This window comes from Monodelphis domestica, chromosome 5, assembly GCF_027887165.1.
Source record: "Monodelphis domestica isolate mMonDom1 chromosome 5, mMonDom1.pri, whole genome shotgun sequence".
NCBI classification, from domain to species: Eukaryota; Metazoa; Chordata; class Mammalia; order Didelphimorphia; family Didelphidae; genus Monodelphis; species Monodelphis domestica.
In genome coordinates, this window is record NC_077231.1 from 95,802,428 (window position 1) to 95,826,159 (window position 23,732).

The 23,732-nt window shown below is 43.1% G+C and overlaps 1 protein-coding gene across 1 annotated transcript in view; it reads right to left on the reverse strand.

Moving 5' to 3' along the window:
* The window catches only part of SYN3 (synapsin III), a 511,134-nt gene extending 487,627 nt beyond the window's left edge, over window positions 1–23,507 (reverse strand). Inside the window, exon 1 of the mRNA XM_001366239.4 lies at window positions 21,828–23,507. The gene's annotated coding sequence lies outside the window, so the exon portion shown is untranslated. The remainder of the gene's footprint in view (window positions 1–21,827) is intronic.
* Window positions 23,508–23,732: the final 225 nt, after the last annotated feature.

The window sequence follows — 23,732 nt, forward strand, 5'->3', positions numbered from 1 at the left end:
GCAGCTCTCATGTCTCCTCTGAGCCTTTCTTTCAACAAGGAAAGATCTTCAGTTGAAACAGCCCCTTGATATTAGTTATGTGCCAAGAATACTCTGTTCTCAAGTCTTGGATCAGACCAGGTAAGTCAACAAAAACCAAGAGAACAGAGGTAACAAAAGCTAGGTCATAAAAGCTGATATGTGTATAGTGCTTTACCTGTTCACAAAATGCTCAAAAAATTCAGAGCCATTTGAGGTTCATATTCTGCCTATTCTGACAATTATAGGCTGTAAATACTTCCAAGCCTTAGTTTCCTCATCTATAAAATGAGGGAGATGTACTGTATCAGGGATTTTTTAAGAACAGGGTCTAAGAAATATGGTTTTGGTAAATATTTGGTACTTTTCAATAGAGTCTCCTAAATATCAGGCATATTTTATTTTGTGCATTTAAAAACATGATTCTGAAAAGGGATCCATAGGTTTTGGCAGACTGCCAAAGGGGCCTATGATAGTCTCCAAGGTCCCTTCCATCTTTAATCTATGATCCTATGATTCTCATGACCATCCAGGAAAAAAAACAAGAGGTAAATAATTAAGGCAGACAGATAACATATTGAAGCTTAAAATACAGAGAAAGGAAGTAGTCAATATCAGTTAGAACAATACCATTACTGGGAAACCTTTAAGACCTGGAGAAGAAGGGACAAGGTAGGTATGAGATCAAGTACAGAGCACCAGCATTAAAGAGATGATCTGATGCTGAGGCAGCCTGCTGCTTGGATTGCCTCTCACTTTTTTGGGGGGGGTCATTAAAAACAGCTGGCTGAGGTAAAAGACAGAAATACAGGTCAGTCATTTTGGTGATACAAAGAACAAAGTCAATGCACATCAGTTGGAAACTGGCCAAACAAAATGAGGGATAAGAAATGATGACTATGAAATAATCTGAAAAGCACTGGAAGAATTACATGAACTGATGCAATGTGAAGTAAGCAGAACTAGGAACACAATATGCACAATGACCACAACACAAATAGTAAGAACAAAAACATGGACACCACACACTATATGATAGTGCTACAACTTGGCCCCAAAGAAGAGAGGAGTAAATGCACTATTTCCCCTTCTTTGTAATGGTGGGGGGAAATGGATGTGGAAGGATATGTGTACTGGCAGACTCGGTTGCTGGGTTGCCTGGTTTTGCTGAATAGCTGTGTTTCTCATTTCTTTCTCACTTCTCATTTCTTTCTGATTCTTTGTTACAATGGATGATTTGCTGGGTAGGGGTGGTTCATGGAATTAGCAAATGACCACATTGTAAAAACAAAAGGTATCAATAAAGTGCAATTTAAAGATGGAAACAACTGTCTGTTATTGCAGGCAGATGATAGGATTAGACTCAGTGTCCTGACATTCAGGGAAACTAATCTTGTTTTGCCCAAGCTCACATGAGACTATTATATACTAAAAAAAATTATAATGTTATATTATATATATTATAAAGGTTATAATGGCCTAGTTTAAGAGCTGAAGGATCATAGTCTCTAGAATAATTAACAACAACAATTGTATTTGTTATTCAATTTCCTACAGTACATTAATGTTTACAAAAATTCTTTTCATATAGTGTTGTTTTTAATACCTATAACAAGTATATGATGCAGATGATAATTCTACCCATTTTACAGATAAGGGTACCAAGGCTTAGAATGAATTGCCAACAACAACACTGCCAGTATCTGTCAAAGACAGAATTTGAACCCAAGTTCTGCAATAAGAAATCAATCCATCAATTTTTTTCATTGTATCACACTTTTATCTATCTACTACAATTGCCACTCAGGAGGCTAGATTCCAGATGGGAAGATAGAGATAGCTCAGTGAACAGCAGGACTAGGGCAGAGAAGTTGGATGCCTTTTAGGAGTTTTCCAGAAAGCTATAAAACCTGATTAATAAGATATGTCTGTCTAAAGACATTCTGCCTAAATTGTTGTCTGCCAAAACTATCAAACACTGATTAAAGACCTGGGGCTGATTACCTTATAAATATGAGATTACCAAATAATAGATTTATGGCTAGATTGCACTGTAGACCTCCTCTAAGCTAACCCTCACATTTAAAAATTAAATTTCTAATTAATAGAAATTTATTTTCTTTCCTCACCTCTACTACCTATTAAAAACCCCACAAAATTAATAATAATAAATCTGCAGAGTCAAGCATAAGATATATAAAGCATGCTCTTTGAGTCTAGGTCCTCTAGACTCAAAGATGGTCATTATGTTGATCATAAGTCTCACAGAAGAGGTAAATGAGGCCAAGAAGGATTAATTGACTTGTTCCTGGTCACACAGGTAATTTCAGAACCTGGATTTGAACCAGGTTCTTTCATTCCAAGTTTGCTATTCTATCCAATGTATTACACCAGTCATCACTTAGGTCTGGAACTCCATTGGCTAGAACTGGGCATAGGATTGCATTATCATACTTTCAGTTCTTCTGAATGCTTGTTCATGCAGACTTTGCTTCCATTAGCTTCTTTGCCACCCAATTATTTTTTTAAATCTATACTATAAAATATATATATATATATACAATATTAAATATTGGTTCTAAGGCAGAAGATCAATAAGGGCTAGATAATTAGGATTAAGTGACTTGCACAGAGTCACACAGCTGGAAAGTGTCTGAGACCATATTTGAACTCAGGTCCTCCTGACTCCAGATCTTGAATTCTACCCACTGAGCCACCTAGCTGTCTCTATCCTATCATTTTGTCAACTAGTAATGTCCATGCACTCTGCCTCAGATCTTGGGGTTTACTATCATGCCATAATGTCTTAGAGGATAGCCATGCATTAGTCTGGGACATGAAGGTTACCAGATCACAGAATCTTAGGGTGGAAGGAGACCTCAGGGACCGAATAGTCCACCTACTTAAAAAAAACCCAAAACCAAACCAAAAGAAGTAAAAGATGAGCAGTTTTGTTTCCTTTCAGGCATCAAATCACCACCCCACAAAACTCAGGTGGTGGTTTTATTTATTTTTTGAGTCTCCTCTTTTCCCTAGTATAGCTAATCTCCTTTTTGCCTTTCTAGTATTGTGGGGATGCTTCATTGATTGCCCTCTCCTACTTGAAAGTAATTATTTTTGTTAGCAAAGGACACTCTTGACTGAAATTAGTCAACCAGAACTTTCTGGAAACAAGGCCACCAGAGATCTTTGGATCAGCCAAAGACAATGGCTAAGGGGCTCAGCCATTCCCTGAGGAATTTGTATAATAAGTGAGTATTTCAGAATCAGAGAGGAATCCTGTGGCAGTGGAGAGAAAGGAGTGGTGACTTCCAGAACTGAGCTAGTGAGAATTGAAAAAGCAGAAAGAGAAAGGCATAACTGAGCTATGCCAAGGCAAGGAGATATAGAGAAAGGTCACTAGATTAGGCTGACCAGAAGTCTCAAGATGATGCTAACACTGGTACCTACCTGCTAAACAAATAAGAGGCATTCTAAAAACTAAGAAGTCTGTTCTTCCACATTTTACCTCCCAATGCCTCTCAAGAGACAATGACATTTAATAGTTTGCTTTGTTACTGAAATGTTTCTCATAAACCAAATTTTGCCTTAACTAAAAGAGGCAAGGAATTAGAGATATTGATGTAAAGTAAAGCAGAGGATTAAACTTCTGATGAAATCTTGTGATTTCTTCTAATTAGGGGCTCAGAGAAATTATTAGTGTTCCCCAACTTTTCATCAAAACCTCCCTAAAATAAAAACATCTAGCCACTTCCCCCCAAAAGCCCTCCCTAAATCACAAAAGACAACCATATAGATAGGAGAGGCCTTTATATTGAATCTAAGTTTAAAATAATTATTATGACACATCATTCTAAATTTTAATGTTTCTGATATTGTTCTTACAGAATCATGTTATGATTTTGTTTTCATCCTCTCTTAATGGCCCTCCTTTCCCTCTTTAATACATTAAAAATGTAAATTGATCGTTGAGTTGCTTGTAAATTCTATATCGATTTTGGTTACCAACTTCCCCTTTTCTTCCTTAACAGAAATGCTTGCCTTTGTGTCTTTAGAATTAAATTCTATTCTATCCCTTTTGGACTGACTTCCTAATAGAAATTTATTCCATGGGAGCCCATTTTCTTTCAGACTCTTTTGAAATCTCCTCTCCCTCAGTCTGGGACATATGTCAGATTACTCCAATCCTTCCAGGATCCAGGAGGATTTTTTCAGTTGGGACATAACCCTAGAAGTATGAGTTGTCTGGTCTACATGTGTTCACTCTCCCACATGTTCCTAAGCCACGTGTGTTCTTTATGTACATTTCTTCTCCCACCAGGCTGGTGGAAATCTGTAGGAGAGCATGCTCATGTGTGTATGGGGGTGTGTGTGTGTGTGAGAGGATTTTCCTTGTTATTTACCTAGAGAGTGTTTTTTTTTAATTAGATGCCTTCTGTTCTGAAGTAATGTATCTTCTGGTTTCATGTAGTAATAATAGATAGCACACATATAGCAGTTTATATTTTATAAAACACATTACAGATATTTTATCTCATTTAATCCTCACAGCAAACCTGTGAAAGCTACTGCTCTTTTTTCCCCATTATACAAGTGAGGAAACTGAGGCCTGGAGAAATCACATGACTTGCCCAGGATTACACAGCTATTAAAGGAAGGGGTAGAATTTGAACTCAGGTGTGAGAGTGTGGATAACTGAGTCAAGGGACATGGGTTCAAATCTGAGACTGACCATTAATCTAATGCCTTTCCCTTTCAGATTACCTTCCTTTAATTAGCATGAATCTATGTCTCTTTATTTAAAAACTCTCTCCCCATTAGAATGATAAGCTCCTTGAAGGAAGGGATAGTTTTTGTTGTATAATTTTGGCTCTTTTTTGATATTCCTAGTCTTTAGCAGAGTATCTGGGACTTAATACATGACTGCTGATTGACTGACTGACTGACTGTGGGACCTTGGGAAAATTACTTCCCTTTAGAAATTCAGAGCTAGGAGGAACCTCAGAGATCTTCCTATCCAATTCAATCCAATCCCCTACTTTTATAGAGGAGGAATTGAGAGCCAGAGGTATTAACTGATTTGTCCAGTGTCACACAGGTAATAATAAAGTGGCATAGCTGGAATTTGAACCCAGGTCTCCAGATTCCAAAGCCAGAAATCCTTCTGCTTTGCAATGCCCTCTCTAAACCTTCATTTTTTTCATTCATTCAGTATTTATTAAGCATTTCCTGTAGTTAATATAACAAATATTTATATAGCACTTACTATGTGCCTGGAATTGTGTTGAGCACTACAATGATTACCTCATTGGATCCTCAGGATAGTCCCACTAGAGGTAGTTGCTGTTAGTATTCCTTTTTACAGATGAGGAAACTGAGACACATCGAGTTTAAGTCACTTTCCCAGGGTCACACAGTTAGTCAGGTATTTGAGGCTGGATTTGAACCCAGATCCCCTGACTATAGAACTGGTGATCTTTTCACCATGTCACCATGATTGTAAACAATGCCATTTCAAAATGATCCAATATCATTTGGTAATGAATGCGTGTAAGTATGGAGAAAGGAGTTTCTTTCTCATAATTGTTCAAAGGACAGGTCCTGAGGTTTCTAGGTAACTGTATAGAGGTGTGTGTGTATGTATACACATAGCACTTAGCATAGTGCCTGGCACAGAGGAGGCATCATATATAAAATAAAAAATTCCAAAGTTAATTCTAAAGGCAACAAATCTAGTTTCTCTTTAAACACAGTTATCAACAGCATTGCCCAGGTTTTCTGTGGCAGGTTAGTGGAGTAGAAACTGAAGCTGGATTTAAAAAATCTTGGCTCTAGTCCAGCTGTGGTGTAACTGACCATGTGTATGGTAATTCAACCCTCTGGGCCTCAGCTACCTCCAGTATAAAGAGAGACAGACACAGAGGATGGGGAGGGGGCAGAGAGAAAGGGAGGGAGAGGGAGTAAGAGAGGACAGGGAGAGAGACAGAGAGAGGAGGGAAAGAGAAGAGGGAGGGATAGAAGGACATAGAGAAGAGAGGAAAGGGGGAGAAAAGGGGGAGGGAGAAAGGGAGAGAAAGAGAGAGAAAGGAAGAGAGAAGAGGGGAAAGGGGAGAAAAGAGGGGACAGGGAGAAACGAGGGGACAGGGAGAGAAGCAGGGGAGAGGGGGAGGGAGAGAGAGAAGGAGAAGGAGAAGGAGAAGGAGAAGGAGAAGGAGGAGGAGGAGGAGGAGGAGGAGGAGGAGGAGGAGGAGGAGAAGGAGAAGGAGAAGGAGGAGGAGGAGGAGGAGGAGGAGAAGGAGAAGGAGAAGGAGAAGGAGAAGGAGAAGGAGAAGGAGAAGGAGAAGGAGAAGGAGAAGGAGAAGGAGAAGGAGAAGGAGAAGGAGAAGGAGGAGGAGGAGGAGGAGGAGGAGGAGGAGGAGGAGGAGGAGGAGAAGGAGAAGGAGAAGGAGAAGGAGAAGGAGAAGGAGAAGGAGAAGGAGAAGGAGAAGGAGAAGGAGAAGGAGAAGGAGAAGGAGAAGGAGAAGGAGAAGGAGAAGGAGAAGGAGAAGGAGAAGGAGAAGGAGAAGGAGAAGGAGAAGGAGAAGGAGAAGGAGAAGGAGAAGGAGAAGGAGAAGGAGAAGGAGAAGGAGAAGGAGAAGGAGAAGGAGAAGGAGAAGGAGAAGAAGAAGAAGAAGAAGAAGAAGAAGAAGAAGAAGAAGAAGAAGAAGAAGAAGAAGAAGAAGAAGAAGAAGAAGAAGAAGAAGAAGAAGAAGAAGAAGAAGAAGAAGAGGAAGGGAAGGAAGTAGGGAGATATATTAGATAATTTCTGAATTTCCTTCCAGCCAAAAGTATTGTGACTAGGCAGCTGGTCCTTCCCCTGCCATAATCAGGATGGCCTGTTCATCACTGTTTCATTTTGGTCTTACCTTTTCTTCCATTTCTTTTTTCCTCACCTTTCTTTTCCTACTGGGGCCTTCACTGTCCTCCGAGTCTTTCTCATTAATGAGGAGCCTCTAGGTTAGGAATTCTCAGAGGGCTCTGTAATGCCCTTGGGCCCTGGACAGTCTGAGTCAGAAAATCCCTCAAGAATGGCCTCAAAGGCTAAAGGAGACCCAGACTGGCTGGGGTCCTGAGAGAATCACCAGCTGTCAATAGTGAGAAGAAGGCACAGGTTTGGGTCCTGCCAATGTGGATCCATCTCATATAATGAATGGAGTGGAATCCAAGGGGGCAGCAGCTACTCAGTTCAAGCTTCATGACCTTGGAAATTGCTATACCTCCCTTGACCTCAGTTTCCCCATTGGTAAAAATGAAGGGGTTGGAATTAAGGTATCCACTAGATCAGCAGGACTCTGCAGCATTTTGGGCTGTACCTAGTAAATATTCATTTATTAAAGGAAAGAATAAATATGGGCATTCTTATTGCAGTTTAAGTTTTCCAAAAAGCAGACATAGGATGATAAGACAATAGCTATATCTCTTGAAGATTTGCAATGTTCTGTCTATATAAAATTTCCTTTGAGCCCTATGATAACCCTGGGAGGTATGTGCTATGCTTATCCCTATTCCTTAGGTGAGAAAGCTGAAGCTGAAGAGTGATCAAGAAAAGAGCTCAGTATTATTATTAAGTATTATGGTGGGATTTGAACTCAGGTTTTCTTTTCTCTAAGGCTGGTCCTCCAGACTCACTTACCTCTCTCCCTTATGCTGAAAAAGAAGCCACTGAAGCCCAGGCTAGGGTCACACAGCCAGGCCCCTCAGTCCCCTAGCCCAGCTGCTCCTTTCTGACATTTACACCTAGGGTATATTTTCCAGATAAGGAAAGGGAGATCGTTTGTCCCTGGCCATCCAGCCAGTGAGCCCTGGGCACTAGCCCCAAAGCCAGGCTGCCTCTGAATAAATGAAGCAGGCAGACCCATCCTTCAAGGCGTGGAGTCTGGCTCCAGGGAGGGTTCCCTGCACACTGGGCCCTTTTGCCACCCACATTCTCCCCCTACTAAAGAGCTTCTTAGTGGCACATCTCAGAATGCTGGGCCCAAGCCAAGCAGCAGTAATTCTCCCTCCAGGCAGACAATGATACATGGTTCTGGAAGACTCGTGAAAAGCCCAGCCAGACCTGAGGAAGAGAAACAGAAAGCCACCCCGATGGGGAATCTGAAGCCCCCAGAGCCATCTCCAAACTTCCTTGAACCCAAAGAGCCTGGCATTGTGCCCAAACCGGGGCACTCAGACAACAAAGGGATTTTTCAAACCCTAGGACTGAGGCTGCTGCTGCTGCTACTGCTGCTTGCTGCTGCTGCAGTGAGCTGCCGCCTTCTCTGTCTCCACCTCCTTCCCTCCGCCTCCATCCCTCCCCCCTGCCTCCACCCCCCCCTCCCCGTTCCTGCAGGGAACAGCAGTGCACCAGCCAGTGGATGGAAGTCTCAGCCGCATTGACAATGCTGCTGAAGGTAAAGCCTGCCCACTTTCAAAGGGACCACTGGGGGCCCCCTTCCCTCGTGTGCAGAGCCAACGCTCAAAGCTTTATCCCTCTCCTCTTTTCCTGGACCAGAAACTCAGAAATCCCCATGGAGGGCATCTGCCCCTTTTGGTCCTTCAACCTTAGGGAGAAGAGGCAGAATCCCTGAAGATCCCCTCCCCCCTTTCCAGTAGCTAGTCTGGGCATGGATCCATTCACTGCCCAAAGATCTCTCCCTTACCCGAGCCACATTTATTAGGCAGTGGAGCGGACAGGGCAAGGGATTTAGAGTTAGCAAAACCTGAGTTCAAATCCTGTGTCAGACACTTATTTATACCCATCTATTTCATAAGATTTTAGATCTAAACCCAGAAGGGACCTCAAAAACCATCTCTACCAACAAGGAAACTGAGTCTTGGAGAAGTTGTGAGTTTCACAGGATGGTAGAGTTGGTCTCAGAGACAGATTTTGAAACTAGATATTCTTGACCCCAAGTCCAGCAGTCTATCCATCATGCTACATGGCCCTGGACAAATTATTTAAACCCAGTCTCAGTTTCCTCATCTCTAAAATGGGCATGATAATAATAGCATCTATTTCACAGTGTTCTTACAAGGACTAAATTATATAACTTCAAACAAGAGTTAAATGTTAGGTAGCTAACTTAGGTTGGGGGTAGGTGGGTAGTGGAGGGAGAGGTCCTTTCTGTTGCCAAAAAGAAGGGTAATAGATTTGGAGATGCCAAATTTGTAACTATGGACAAATCACCTACAAATAGTCCCTAAGATCCCTCCCAGCTCCAGAGCCTTGGGCTAGAATTAAAATAATGTACTTACATGATCTTTCATCTCGGCAGCCCCAAATGATTCATCTTGAACAAATATTGGGCCCATTTTATAGAAAAGTAAAGTCTGAAGGATAGGGAGGGAGATCTTGTCTTAGGGCATCAGGTGGGGTAGGGAAGAGAGGAACTCAAAGGCTTTAGAGACCTTACGTTGTGATTCTGGTATTAGAGTAAAATGCTGCCTCATTCCATTCCATCCCTTTTCCCTCCCCTTTCCCTTCCCCCTCCCCCCATCCACCACTGGTTCCCCGGAGAACAGCCTTGCCCATTGGATGAGTCAGTCCTTGGCCAAACCCCTCATTTATGCCACCCTCCCCCTCCCAACCTCCTCTCCTCCCTCCTCCTACCCAGGCAGGACAACTCAGCATCTTTCTATTGGGCTTTTTGTTTGAGCTTTCAGATCAGAGCAAAAGATATACAGTCAGAGAAAAGGATCCTAGAGATGCTGCTAATATTACCACTACCCAGAAGAACCAAAATTAATAAGTGGAAGCACATAAGGCTGGCCAAAACCTTGGAGTTGCAAGTTCAGGGCATCAGAAAAGGATTTTTCTTAGTCCCAGAAGATTTGGGTCTAACATCTGATACCTACTACCTGGATGGATGACCTTGAGCAAGTCACTGGTGTGTGTGTGTGTGTGTGTGTGTGTGTGTGTGTGTGTGTGTGTGGTATCTCCCTACTTTAATTATCTAGTTCCTATGCTCTAGTCTTTCTAGGTTGCTAAGAAAATACTGGCCCTATCAGCATCCCCTAAATTCAGCACCATGAGGCAAAGTGCCCATCTCTCAACCCTAGTATTGGCTCTCCTCACAGTGTTTATGAGTAGAAAGTCTCTTTCAAACCTTAACATTTAATTAACGAGTTATGGTTATTATTTGTCCCTCTATGTATCCCCTTACCATAGTGTCAAGGTCAAGAAGAGGGAATTGAGGCAGGTATGTGGAATCTTCTAATTTAGAAGTAAAGCTTTAAAAATTGACAACAACATTGTACCATGAGAAAATCATGGCAGAGCAAGAAGCCTTGAATTAGAATTTTGAAATATTCATGAACTGTGTGATCCTGGACAAATCATTTCACTTTTCTGTGCCTCAGTTTCCTCATTTGTAAAATTTTTTTGGGGGGGTTGGATTAGATAACTTCTAGGATCCCTTCCAGCTCCAAATCTATGAACCTATGGTCCTATGGTTTTAGGTTTCACTCCTGGTTGCCCTGATATCTCTATGACTTCTGGCAGAGCACTCCCATTTTGGACTTCAGTTTCCCCATCTGTCAAATAAAGAAGCTGAACTGGTACTCTGAGGTCTCTTTCCAGCTTTCCATTTCAGTTTCTAATTTCTAGCTAGCCGCATCCTCCAGGCCCAGGATTTAGCTCCAGAAGTCAAAGATGCCTGCATTGTTGCAACAGTTCTTTTTTCTATTTCTGGAGGTCACCACCTCCCATCTGACACATCTCCCCCTCAACAGTTTGAACAGTTTTCCTCCAAAGAGCCTAATAATCACCCACATGTTTTGCTTTATTCAGAGAAAGCAGAATGTCAATTTCATAGTGGGCCCATTGGGATTATCTCAGAATTCCATCTACATTGGTCCCTTCCTACTCTTGGTTGAGCTAGAGAAATGGTTTAAATTCTCTCCTCCCCCTTCCCATCTCTCTCCCCTTGCTTTTTGTCTTAGTAACTCTAAGACAGAAGGCTAGGTAAACAGGGTTAAGTGACTTGTCCAGGGTCATACAACTAGGAGGTGTAGGAGGACAGATTTGTCCTTCCTATTCTAAGCTTGACTCTCAATTCACAGAGCCACTTAACTCCCCTTTCTCTAATTTCTTTTTGAGAAATCTCAATTTGGAGCTCAAAGACAATACAGAGATCAGCTAGTCCAGCTCTTTCATTTTACAGATGAGTAAACTAAAGGCCAGAAAAGAGAAATTAATTACTTGTCCAAGGTCATGCTGGTAGAAAGTGGACAATTAAATTAGCATTCATTGAATCCTAGATTGAGAAGTAGAAGATTTACTAGAGATCATCTAGTCCAACTCCCTAATTTTACTGAGAAAGAAACTGAGACTCATGGAAGATTATTTACTTGCCCAGTGCCAAGACTGGATCCTAGATTCCAGAATAATAGGATCCTGGAATTAGAACAGTATATTCCCAGTACTTTTTACTATATCTTGAATCACACTTTGTATCTTGCAGTGACTGAGGAGGAAAGTAAATAGATGCTTAATATACACTTCACCAACATGCCTCAGATGCCTCCTCCCTCCAACCCTATAGGTCCCTCCTCCCAATGTTGAATTCTTTCTGAGACTTCCATTTTGGGGAAAGGCCAAGACTAGCCATCTCCCCTGTTTTGTGGAAGGTTCCAGATCAGCTACTTCTCAGTTTTCTGAACTTTACCACTTTGCCCCTGGGTGGCACATCCTCCTCCCTTATTATTGCTCCATTTATGTATTATCTTACCTTCCTAGAATGTAAGCTAGAGGAGGGCGGGGACTAACTTTCTTTTTTTTCCTTCCTTCCTTCCTTCCTTCCTTCCTTCCTTCCTTCCTTCCTTCCTTCCTTCCTTCCTTCCTTCCTTCCTTCCTTCCTTCCTTCCTTCCTTCCTTCCCTCCCTCCCTCCCTCCCTCCTTCCTTCCTCCCATACCTTCCATCTTAGAATCAATACTGTGTATTGGTTCTGAGGCAGAAGAGTAGTAAGGGCTAGGCGATGGTGGTTAAGTGACTTGAACAGGGTCACACAGCTAGAAATATTTGAGGTCAAATTTGAACCCAGGGCCTCCTATCTCTGGGCCTGTTCTCTGTCTACTTAGCTATCTAGCTGTTCTTTCTTCTTCCTTGCATTTGTATTTTCAGCACTTACTGATTATCAATACCACATACAAAGTATGCATATTTGTATTCATTAGGCTAATCCTTGGGAGAGATGGACCTTTCAGTTCTTCCTCAGACCTCAAGAGAGAAAGTGGAATAGTGGAAAAAAGCCTGGGCAAGGAGCTGAGGACTTCTGGGTTTGAATCCTAGATCTGATACTTTGTAGCTGTGTGACCTTGAGGAAGTCACCTAACTTCTCTCACTTTTCATTTCCTCATCTGTAAAATGGGAATAATACTATCTTTATCAACTGCCTTGCAAGGCTGTTGGGATAAACTCACTTTGGAAAGCCTGAACCATCCTAGAGATTGGCATATAATACTTGCAGTTGGCTTTTCCCTTAGAAATTTTGTTGAGAGTCAATATCAGGGCCTCTAACTCTTTAGATAATGAGCTCTAGTGTTCATTGTCAGTAATATGCCACTGAGGTTCTGTGTGGGGAAGCTAGGTGGTGAAATGGTTAGAGTATAAGACTTGGAGTCAGAAAGACCTGAGTTTAAATCCAGCCTCAGATACTTATTGACTAAATGACCCTAGACAAGTCATTTACCCCCTGTTTGTCTCAGTTTTTTAAATCATGAAAACAAGAATAATAACAACAGCGCTTATTTCCTAGTTCTGACATTCTCTGTTCTATGCGCTGAAATTTCTTGTTCTAATGTTCCTCCCACCTGTGAGATTTAGTTCTCTAAGTTTCCTCCAAACTCTGCCATTCTCTGTTGTTGGGTTCTTCCCAGTCCCAGTATGTTCTCAGGCCCCTCTCCATTCTGACTTTCTCAGTCCTAAGCCCCCTCCCAGCTTAGACATCCCACATTCTTATTCCCTCTTTCAAACCCTTCCCTTCTTTCTTCCCATCAGTTCTAACACAGAAGAGTGGCAAGGACTAGGTAATGAGGGTCAAGTGCCCAGAGTCCTAGGCATGCCATGTTCACAGGGTCCTCCCAGTTTTGACACTCTCTAAGAGTCCCAAATTATCAGATCATCTAAGGACCCTCTGAGGTGTGACATTCCATGTTCCAAGGGCAGGTCCAGCTCTGATGTTCTGTGAATCAATATTCTTAGCCTTTTGTTACCCTGACTTCAATTTCTACAGTCCAGCACAGCACAGAAAATACTGAAGGAACCAAACACCCACTTTTTGTATTCAAATGATTAACGAGCAAATTGATTCCAGGAAAAGGATTAAGTCTTTAACTTCCTTTGGGGGAAGGAAGTAAGCCCATTCTGAGAGGTGTATCCTCTCCAAATTCATTGACTTTAGAAAGTATCAGAGATGGAAAGAAACTCAGAATTGAGGGAGTCCAGTCTAAGCCCAAACATGAATTTTTACCCCATCAAATCAGCTGCCAAGTCTTGTCCATTCAATCTCTAGAACATCTCTCCCGTCCATGCCCTTCTTTCTACTGACACAGCCACTGCTCTTATTCAGGTCCTCATTACCTCTTGCTTAGATTGTTGGGATAGTTTTTTTCCAATTGGTCTCTGTGCCTCAGTTCTGTCCTCTCTCTAATCTAAAGCAGAGCCCCCACAGCTGCTATGTGCAAGTTGAACATTTGATTTACATCCTGACTCCACATCCTACTTCTAACACAAATCACTTAACTCTTTTGGGCCTTAGTGTTCTTATCTGTAAAATGGGAGCATTGCATCTCCAAAGGGAAAAGATGAATTGTAATTCTCACCATTTGGCATCCATCACATCCAGTGGAGAGAGAAAATGTGAAATTAAATCGTTTCTGGTTGGGGAGGCTGTAAAATGTAAAAATGTCAGGATTTGCAGGTCACAGGAAGAAGCCAGTTTTTGTTGTTTTGGTTTTGGATTTTTTTAGTAGGTTTTTCTTAAACATTCCTCATGAATGTAAATTTGTACTGTGTAACTATTTGGTATAAAATTTTGTCATGTGTACAAAACTAACCCCCCCCCCCCAAACCACTGACTTGATGGCTTTTGAGGCCCTTTTCAGATTGGAATCAATATTGTTTCTTATCAAATAGAATTGAAACTTCTTAAGGGGTGGGATGGTTTCTTTTGTAATTTTGTATCACTCTTTCCTACCAGTCTCTGATACATAGTGTATATATATATATATGTACATATATATAAATTAGCATAGTATATTGTATACATATATATATATATAATTGCTTGTTAACTGACTTGTTATATTCTATATATACTTAATTGATCTGTACCTCCCCCTCCCTTCCTCTCTCTCTCTCTCTCTCTCTCTCTCTCTCTCTCTCTCTCTCTCTCTCTCTCTCTCTCTCTTTTTCTCTCTCTCTCTCTCTCTCTCTCTCATTTCCCGAGATAGGAGATTATTTCCTTTGTTGTGTCTATATCCTGAGACATACAACAGGTGCTCAATAAATGCATGCTAGAACATAAGCTTATGAGTAGCAATTGTTTCATTTTTTGTCGTCTCCTTAAATCTAGGGCAGACTGTTGCAAGGCACATTAATAGATTATAAATGCTTATTAAATGATTGATCGACAAGTGGTCTTCCAGAATCTTTTTGAAGGCCTCCCGCTCTTCTCCTTTCCCTTTCTGTTTATCATCTGTCTTTGTCTCCCTTCCTAACCTCTTTTTCTTCCTCTCTCCTTCCTCCTTTTCCTTTCTTTCCTTCATTTCTATCCCCTTCCCATTTCTTTCTCTTACCTCTTTCCTCTCTCCACCCTTCCCTTACTCTTCTCTTCTTCCTTCTCCCTCTCCTTTGCCTCCCTCTTTTTTCTTTCCTCCATCTCTTTCCTCCCTCATCTCTCACCCCCCTCCTTCCTTCTTCCTCCTCCCTCTCCCTTTATTTCTTTCCTCCATCTCTCTGCTCTCTCATCTTTCTCTTTCTTACATTTTCCCCTCCCCTTCCTTCCCTCCCTCCCTTCCACCTTCCGATTCCTTCCCCTTCCTCTCATCATGAAGCTCCTCACCATCCATGTTTCAGTCCTATGGATACTTTCCAGACTGTGAAAAACAATACTCCTTGCTAAAATATGGTGCCCAGAGTTGATCAGAGCATTCCAGATGTGGTCCCACCAGGCAAAACATTCTTGTTCACTGTAGTTGGTGAAGAGGTTTTTTTTCCTCCACCAAATCAGGTGACAAAGCCTAGTGCCCTTGGCTCTGTTTGACCAGCATGAATTCTATAGTGCCTGACAGCAGGCTCTTAGCAGGGCAGGAAGGAGCCCAGCTAGGGCTGCTGTCCTTCCCTTTGGGAAAAGAAAGAGATTTTGGTGTTCGACACTGCAATTCCTCTTTTCCCTAAATCATTCTCTTTCAATCTATCATTCCCCCCACCCAAATTCCCAGTGGTAGTACTACAAGGGACATGTGCCTCTTTCTTGCTGGGTGTGGAGGGATGAAATGAGTGTAGGGAAGGAGCTGCAGCTGTTTGTTGGGAGAGAAGGAGAAATCGATGATTCCACAGAGCCTGGTACCCAGACACACAGCTGGTGGAATGGAGGGGGAGGGAAAAAAGACCATCTATCCAGTGCACAGAATAATTAACCCTTAGGGCTTCTCCCTCTAAACTCCCCCCAAAGAGAAACAATAGATTTAACCAATGAGTAGTCAGCCTAGAACATTACATCATCAGGAGGAATGCTCATTGGCTAATCATTCTGGGAAAGCAGAATGCTGTTGCTGGTGACTTAACCCTTTCTTGGGCCTCACCTGGGAGGAATAAAGACAAGGGCTTATTGATTGTCACTTGGGATTCACTGTTTCTGAAATTTATGAATTTGCTCCTTTCATCCTAGTTTTCAAGAGTAATCCATGCCAACATTATCACACATATATATATGCACATATACATATATATGTTCCTATATATTACAGAAAATGGGCAGCAGAATTACTGCTCATTAAACAAGAGGACCGGTGTCCATTTCCTCCTTGCAAAGTCCTCAGATAATGCTTTAGATTATTTGAGCAGGTTCCCAGAGATCATCAGCTCCCTCAGGAAGTATACTCCATGGCTAGGGATAGCCATATAAATAACACATTCTTATCTCATCTTATCCTCCTTCACTGTACATCGATGAATCTATTGCATCTGACCCTACCCTTGTCTGGGACCCTGTCCCAAAGGAGGTTAGCACAGTGAAGAGATAGAAACCACATATCCTGAATTTCCAGGCTGGAGAGAATCAATCACTCAATAAACATCTATTAATGGCCACAATGGCAACATACTGTGCTAGGGATATAGCTGGAATCATGAATTGCAGAGCTGAAAGGCTCTAAATCTATGATTTATTATTCTGGTCTTTAAGGAATATTCTAGATACCAAGTCTATTTCCTCTGTACCAGGAGACAATATTCTGGTCATAGGAACCTAGATTTAGAAATAGAAGGTACCTTAGAGGTTATTAAATCCAACCCCTTTATTTTCCAGATGAAGAAACTTGAAACGAAGAGATTAGGAGACTTCCTTACCATTACGAAATTATTAGTGTCTAAATCAGGATTTGAACTCAGGTCTTCTTGATTCCCAGGTCAGTGTACAATCCACTAGACCACATTCCCATTCCCATTCCCATAGATTTCTTGACTTTGGGTGGCAGAGGTTGCTATTTCTGCCCTCAACGAAGGCCATACTTGAACAAAAGTCTTCCATGCCACCTTCTAGATGAGTGGCATTTAGGTACTACTTGAAGACGAAATTTATGTTACGTTCTCTTCTCTAATACGGGTGAGTTACAGTCTGTTTTTCCCTCTTTTATGTGTACAGAGTCAGAGAACCTCAGAATATGGAGAGAACCCAGAGAATATCTAGGCCAACCCATAGCTGGGAGAAAATTTCCTCTATATATACCACTGAGATACCATCCTTGATGGTCAATTTCATGATTAAGGAATGAACAAGGATCCAGTAAAATAGGGAAAATCAGACTAAAGCAAGCTCATAAAAGGACTACAATGTAAAGAGCATTGTTTTAGGAATTAGGAAGTCTGAGTTCAAGTCTCCAGTCACTGTCAACTCCCTATATTTCTTTGACCAAGCCTTTGCACTGGCTGTGCCCAAGTCTGGTATGCTTTCCCTAATCACCTCTACCCTTTCCAGTCCTCAGCTCCTCCCTTTTGGACTCAGTTTCTCCAGTTGCTAGAGCTTCTCCTCTGAGCTTGCCTTCCATATACACCGCATGTATTTGGTGTGTACCTTTTTTCTGTACATGCTATTTCTTCTATTAGAATGTAAATCCCTTGAGGACAAGGGATGTTTTAATTAATTCATTTTTTAAATCACCAGAGTTTAGCATAATCCCTGGCACATAGCAGAAGTTCAATATATGCTTGTTGCATGAATTGTTAACTTGGCTAACAACTAGTTACCAACTGGAAAATGAGGTAACTAGAATAGATGATTGCTCAAACCACACATGAACATTTCACAAATCCCATTTTAGAGATCCTTGACACGATACAGCCTCTGAATTTATAAAAGCAATGAGTTCAGATTTGCTTGGATGCTCAAATCCCAAATGTATTATGTATCACAGACATAGCTGCACCTTAGCATACTTACAATTTGCCTTATCCAGATCAGAGAAAAAGGAAGCATAAGAGGAAACCCCACATGGAGACCCCTTAGAGAGAAGATATATATTATGCATGAGCATCTTGCCATCCTTTTTTAAAGCACACATATGCATTTACTAAAACCATTAGTGCCTATGTGTGAATGAAACTGTATCTGAATTTTCACATAATTTATATTTATTTGACAGCAAATTGGATCATAGATTTTGAGCTGGAAGGAACCTTAAAGGTCATCTAGTCCAACTCCCTCATCTTAAAAATGAGGAAACTGAGACCTGGGAGGGTTGGATGACTTAATAAGAGGATAAATTTACAGTTGGAAGAGACCCCAGAGGCTAGTCTAAAGCTTTCAATTTAAAGATGAGGAAACTGATGTTCATGGAGGTAAAGTCCCATAAGTAGTGTCAGGGTACAGATTTGAACTCAGGTCCTCTAATTTCTATTCCAAGATCTTTTGTCCACTATTCAATGTTAGGGATTTAGAGGTAGAGAGTATCCAAGACTATATTTTCAAATCTTACATTTATTCTTAAAAATAAAACAAAACCTTTTCTTCTTAGTATCAGTTCTAAGCCAGAAAAGTGGTAAGGGTTAGGCAACTGGCATTAAGTGAATCCATGTACTCCCCACTCCAGGTCTGGCACTCTATCCGCTGTACCACCTAGCTGCCCCTTGATTTCTTCCCCAAATACAATAGTTTCCCCCCTTCATCTTCTTTCCCCATGACTACTCACATAAGGAAGAAAGAGTAAAAAAAACAAAACAAAACCCTACTGAACTTGGAGCTGAAATAGTGGGTTTGAATCTCAAGTCTGTGTGGTGTGGGGCAAATCACTTAACCTCTCTGAAGTTCAGGCTCATAATCTTTAATATCGAATACTTAAACTAGATAATCTCTAAAATCCCTCTGAGGTCTAAAATCCTAATGATCCAGAGAATCTCAGCCCTGCAGGCATAGGTATTCCAGGACAACATAACACCCAATTCTCTCAAATAGGAATGGATGGGAAGATGCCACCACTTCTGTTGGGGGTGGTAGTGGTGGGGAACTAGGGAGTATTGCTTATGGAGCTACTGGCTCCTTCCAAGTCTAAAAGTTCTAAGGGGAAAATTCAAGGGCTATCCTCATCTACAACAAGGCTGGGGAGAATGCAGCCCCCCTCTGACCTGGATGGTAGAGTCTGGGGAAACAAGAATGCCTTCTAAGGCCCCGATCAAAAAGCTTGTCAATGTGAAGAGTCTAAATCTCATTCTGGTAGTGGATCTTCCTCTCCCTCTAGTGGGTGCCCACCTAGGCCTTTCTAAGGTTTAAATAGTTTGATGTAGCTGCAGTGAGCTTTTCTTTGGCAAAGAGATGATAAGGAAGCCACAGGCTCTTCTGGCCCTCCCCTTTCTCTGCATCTTCTCTTCCTCCTCCCTCCCCTTCCCCCTCACCCCAGCCAATTCAGTTTCAAAGGCCTTCCCTTTGAACACCATCAGTTCATTTTGAAGGCGGATTCCTTCTGTGTTGGCTCCTCCTGTTTGAAGGATGAAATAAATGCTTCTTGGACTGAGGTTTAGAAAATCACAGGATTAGAGCAGGAATGGACCTTAGAGATTATGACATCCAACCCCCTCATTTTATAGATGAAAAAACAGATGCCCAGAGTGAAGTGACTTGCAGAGGTCATGTAGGTAATTATAAAATCATAGATTTAGACCTGGAAGGGACCTCAGAGGCCATTGAGTTCAATATCTTTATTTTACAGATGGGGAAACTGAGACATAGAATGGTTATGTGACTTGCTGAAGGTCACACAGGCATACTAAATATCTAAGAGCCAGATTAAAACTGGAAATCCAGCAAACTTCCTATTTTGTCATGGTCCCTATTGAATTAATCCTAGACTTGGGGATTCTTCTGGGTCTTCTGTGTTCTGATATGAAGACAACAGCATTCCACCTTACCATTATGCTTTATTCTTCATACTCCAAACCTTCTAGAACCTCCGTTATATTTTTGCAATGGAACAACCCCCAACTCACTATCCCTCCTCCCATTTTAGAAAATAGAAGTTCCAGGTTTTTCCTTGCAGAGGCAGTTTCTGAATTCAAGGTAATTTTGAAATTAATTGAATTCATGAAACCATGAAGTCCCTACCCCACCTTCTATAGCTCCCTTCTGATCTTCTGGAAGGGAGGTAAGGATGTCTAATGGTAATATCTCACAAATCACCTGCACTGTATTTGGCTTTCCTCCAGGGCTTACAAGAATTTTCTAATAAGCTTACAGTTTAATAATCCCAGTCAACTGAAGGAAGATGATTAGATCAGAGCAGTTTAATAAAGCTTTAAAAAAAAATCCAAGGTCTATGATAGTGTGTGTGTGTGTGTGTGTGTGTGTGTGTGTGTGTGTGTGTGTGTGTAAGTAAATTTGGGATTTGGGAATTTAGGAAAAGGAAAGAAATTCCCATAACAAACCTGTGAAGAGATAGTGCAAATATTAAGATCTCCATTTTCCAAATGAAAACCACTTAAGAGATGAGAAGACTCATTTAGGGCTACATAGCTGAGTGGAAACCAGGATTGAAACCTAAATGTCTCCTGGTTTGAGAGCTGGGAGGGACCTTAGAAGGTCCCAGGACTAACCCTAGTATTTTATAGGTTAGGGAAGCTCAAGATGAAATAACTTACCCAAGGTCACCCAGCTGCCTCTCCTACCATCCGTTTGGCAGGCAGGGCTGGTCTGGGCTGTGTCAGGATATGCTTACCAAGTGTGACTTCAGGGACCCTGGGATTTGTTATGTGTGCTGCCAGAGCTTGCATGGAGGTGGGGGTGGGGGCTGGGGGCTGATGGAAGAAGCCCTCGGGGACTTGGGAGCAAGGGTATGGAGTTCACTGAGAGGCCAGGACCAAAGATCAAAGCCAGAAGGAACCTCAGAGAACGTTTAGTAGGAACTCCTCATTTGAATAGATAGGGAAAGTGAGATCCTGAGAGGATCACTTAAAAGATCAAAGGAGGTTTCTGGGAGGGGTCTCTGAGGTTATCTAGTCCTCCACTTTTAGAGATAAAGAAACCTGGGCCCAGAGAGGTGGCGTAACCTGTTCAAGGTCACACAGGTGCATAGATATAAAGCTAGAAGGGACCTCGGGCTGACTGGAACCGGCATTTTGCAGAGGAAGAATTTTAGGTCCAGGGAAGAAAAGTGATTTGCTTAATGCCTCCCAGGTGGTCAAGATCAGGGGCAGGATTTGGTCAATCCAGGTCCTCTGCCTCCAGAGGCTGAGCTTTTTCCACCTTCCAAATTTTGCCCAGGGCCCTCCTGGCTGGCAAGACTGAGAACACATGATACGACATCGCAGCAAACCTGGTAGAGCATTTGCTCGATGCTGCAGAAGCAGGGGCCACTTGTTTACAGCCTCAGGCTCGCCCGCCTGGCTGCCATCATCGCTCAGCTGGGGCACGGTCTGGCTGGGGGTGGGAGGGGGAGCAAGGGGGATGGCTCGAATAACCTTTAGCGGCTCGTTCCATCTCTCCTCTGCTGCGGGCAGATGTAGGCCGAGCAGGAGTTCGCAAGCATCAGCTGCCAGGCTCGTTTTCTCCCCAAAGGCTGCAGGGATTTATGATGTCGGAGCCTTTTCGCCTCCTCCCCACTCCCTTCAAGGAGCCCCATCGAGACACCCCCCCCCCCCTCCCACTCCTCCCCAGTGACTCAGATTAGAGAAGGCAGAGGAAACGTCAGCCCTTCGCCTTGAGCAACAGGTTATTAACGGCCTGGTGGGGGGGGGGGGGATGCGGGGGGTGGGGTGGGGTGGGGGAAGCAGTTGGGGGCTGGTTCTTAATCCTGTGCCCAGGGTCTCCCGCCTCTCCTCCCCTCCTCCCCCTCCAGCATCCTCTAGGGCAGGTGCAGACAAATCTGCTGCCAGGAGCACCTGGCGGGGAGGGATTGAGGCTCCCTGCGTCTGAGCGCCTGACAGCGGCCCTGGCCAGGACCCAGACTGCAGACCGCCCGTTTTTTTTCTGCCGCTGCCGCAGCCGCAGCTGCAGGCGCGCGAGCCCCGCACCAGCCCCGCCTGGCCGCCTGCGGCTCCCACCCTTCTCACTCCCGGCTGTGGCATCCAGCCGTGTGCTCTTACCCGGGGACCGGCCGCCCAATGGTGCCTTCGGCGGGCTGGGGCTGCTGCCTCCCGTGCACCCGGTGCCCTCGCCTGCCTGCCTTCCTTCCTTCCTTCCTTCCTCCAGCTCCCGTCTCCTAGGCTCTGCGCACAGACGGCGAGCTCCCAGCCCCAGCCACCGGCCTCCGCTCGTCATCAGCCCATTCTCTCTTCTCCCCAGCACGTCATTGGCTCCAGCGCCGCAGAAAAGTCAGCGAAGCCCCGCCCCAGAATTACAGTACCAGTGCAAAGCAGAAGGCAGCGTTTAGGGAACAACTGGCTGGTGGTACCTTGGCGGCACAGGCCGCTGATGTCTGCCTGTGTCCCCCAGATGAGCCCCTACTCCGGGCGAAGGATATTGGGGGAGAGGAAGGGGTCACGGTGTGGCTAGGGGCCATAGAATCGTTAGATGGCCCCAGGGAAAGGGACCTTGGAACTGGCAATGAGTGTCACAGCTGGGAGGGAATGCCTGAACTGGGGAAGGGCCTTAGGACATAGAATGTTAGAGGTGGGAGGGGGTCTTAGAACAAGGAGTGTCAAAGCTGGAAGGAACCTTAGAACACAGAACCTAGAATATCAGAATTGGGAAAACCCAGAATGCCAGAGCTGCAAGCACAGAACAACAGAGTTGGGAGGACCCACCAACGGCAAAATGTTTGAGCTGACAAAGGGTTTGGAACATAGAATGCAAGAACAGGAAGGGGGCTTTAATAGAAGAGGCAAAAAATAGAAGAGGTAAAAAATACTTTAGCATATACAGAGTGCTCCAAATGGAAGGGATCTTAGGACCTAGGACACAGAATGTCAGAACTGGAAGATGGCTTAGACGATAGAACACAGTGCCTGAGCTGAATATTACAGCAGGAAGGGGAAAAGGCATAAACATGAAAGAACCTTAGAACACTGAATGTTAAAATTTGAAGGAACCTTCACAATTGGCATATGGGGTATTAGAATTGGGAGGGACTTTGACTGTAGACCAAAGGCTGGTGGAGCTAAGAGAACACTAAACAAAGGGACCCTGCAAAGCAGATCCCTAACAAGCCCAGGATTGAGGAGTCAGATTTCCCTGATTGAAATCCCCTTCCCATTTACCACCCACCATTTGTCCAGATCTTAATTATTCTTTAAGGTTCAGCACAATTCCCTTCTCCTCCAGGAAATCTTCCTTGATAACCCCACTACAGGAATTTATTTCTCCTGTCCCTTGCCTTTCTTGAGAGCCTTTCATTTCAGTGGCTGTTACCTGCACTGGTCACACAGAACCCTCTATTATTCTTTGTCTAGTCTGTGAGCAACTCTTCTCTTTTGGACTGCAAGCTTCCTGAGGGCAGGAATCTATCCCTTTGCATCTCTTGGAAGATGTCCAGTGCTTCAACGAGGAAGAGTGCTAAGGAGCAGCAAGATCCAAGTTTAAATCTTGCTCACTATTCATTTGACCTTGTGAAAGTAATTTTCTTACTCTAGGGTCTTAGTTAATTTGTAGAATGAGGGGAGAGGATGAAATGGCCTTTGAGGCCCTTTCCAGCTCAAAATGTAGGAACTATGAATTCACTTTATGACCAAAGGGAAAGGACCACAATACACTCTTAGGACACATAGGCCTTTTCATCTATCAGGAAGACAAACTTTTAGGATCACAGGGCCATGATGTTAATCAAAGCAGACTTTTTAGGTATGATCCTAAGGCATGGCTAACCTAATAAACTCTTTGGAAAAAAGAAATTAAGCTTCTTCTCCTCCTCCTCCTCTTCCTCCTCCTACGCCTCCTCCTACGCCTCCTCCTCCTTCTCCTCCTTCTCACCTTCCTTTTTTTAAACCCTTACCTTCCTTCTTGGAGTCAAGACTGTGTTTTGGTTCCAAGGCAGAAGAGGGGTAAGGGCTAGG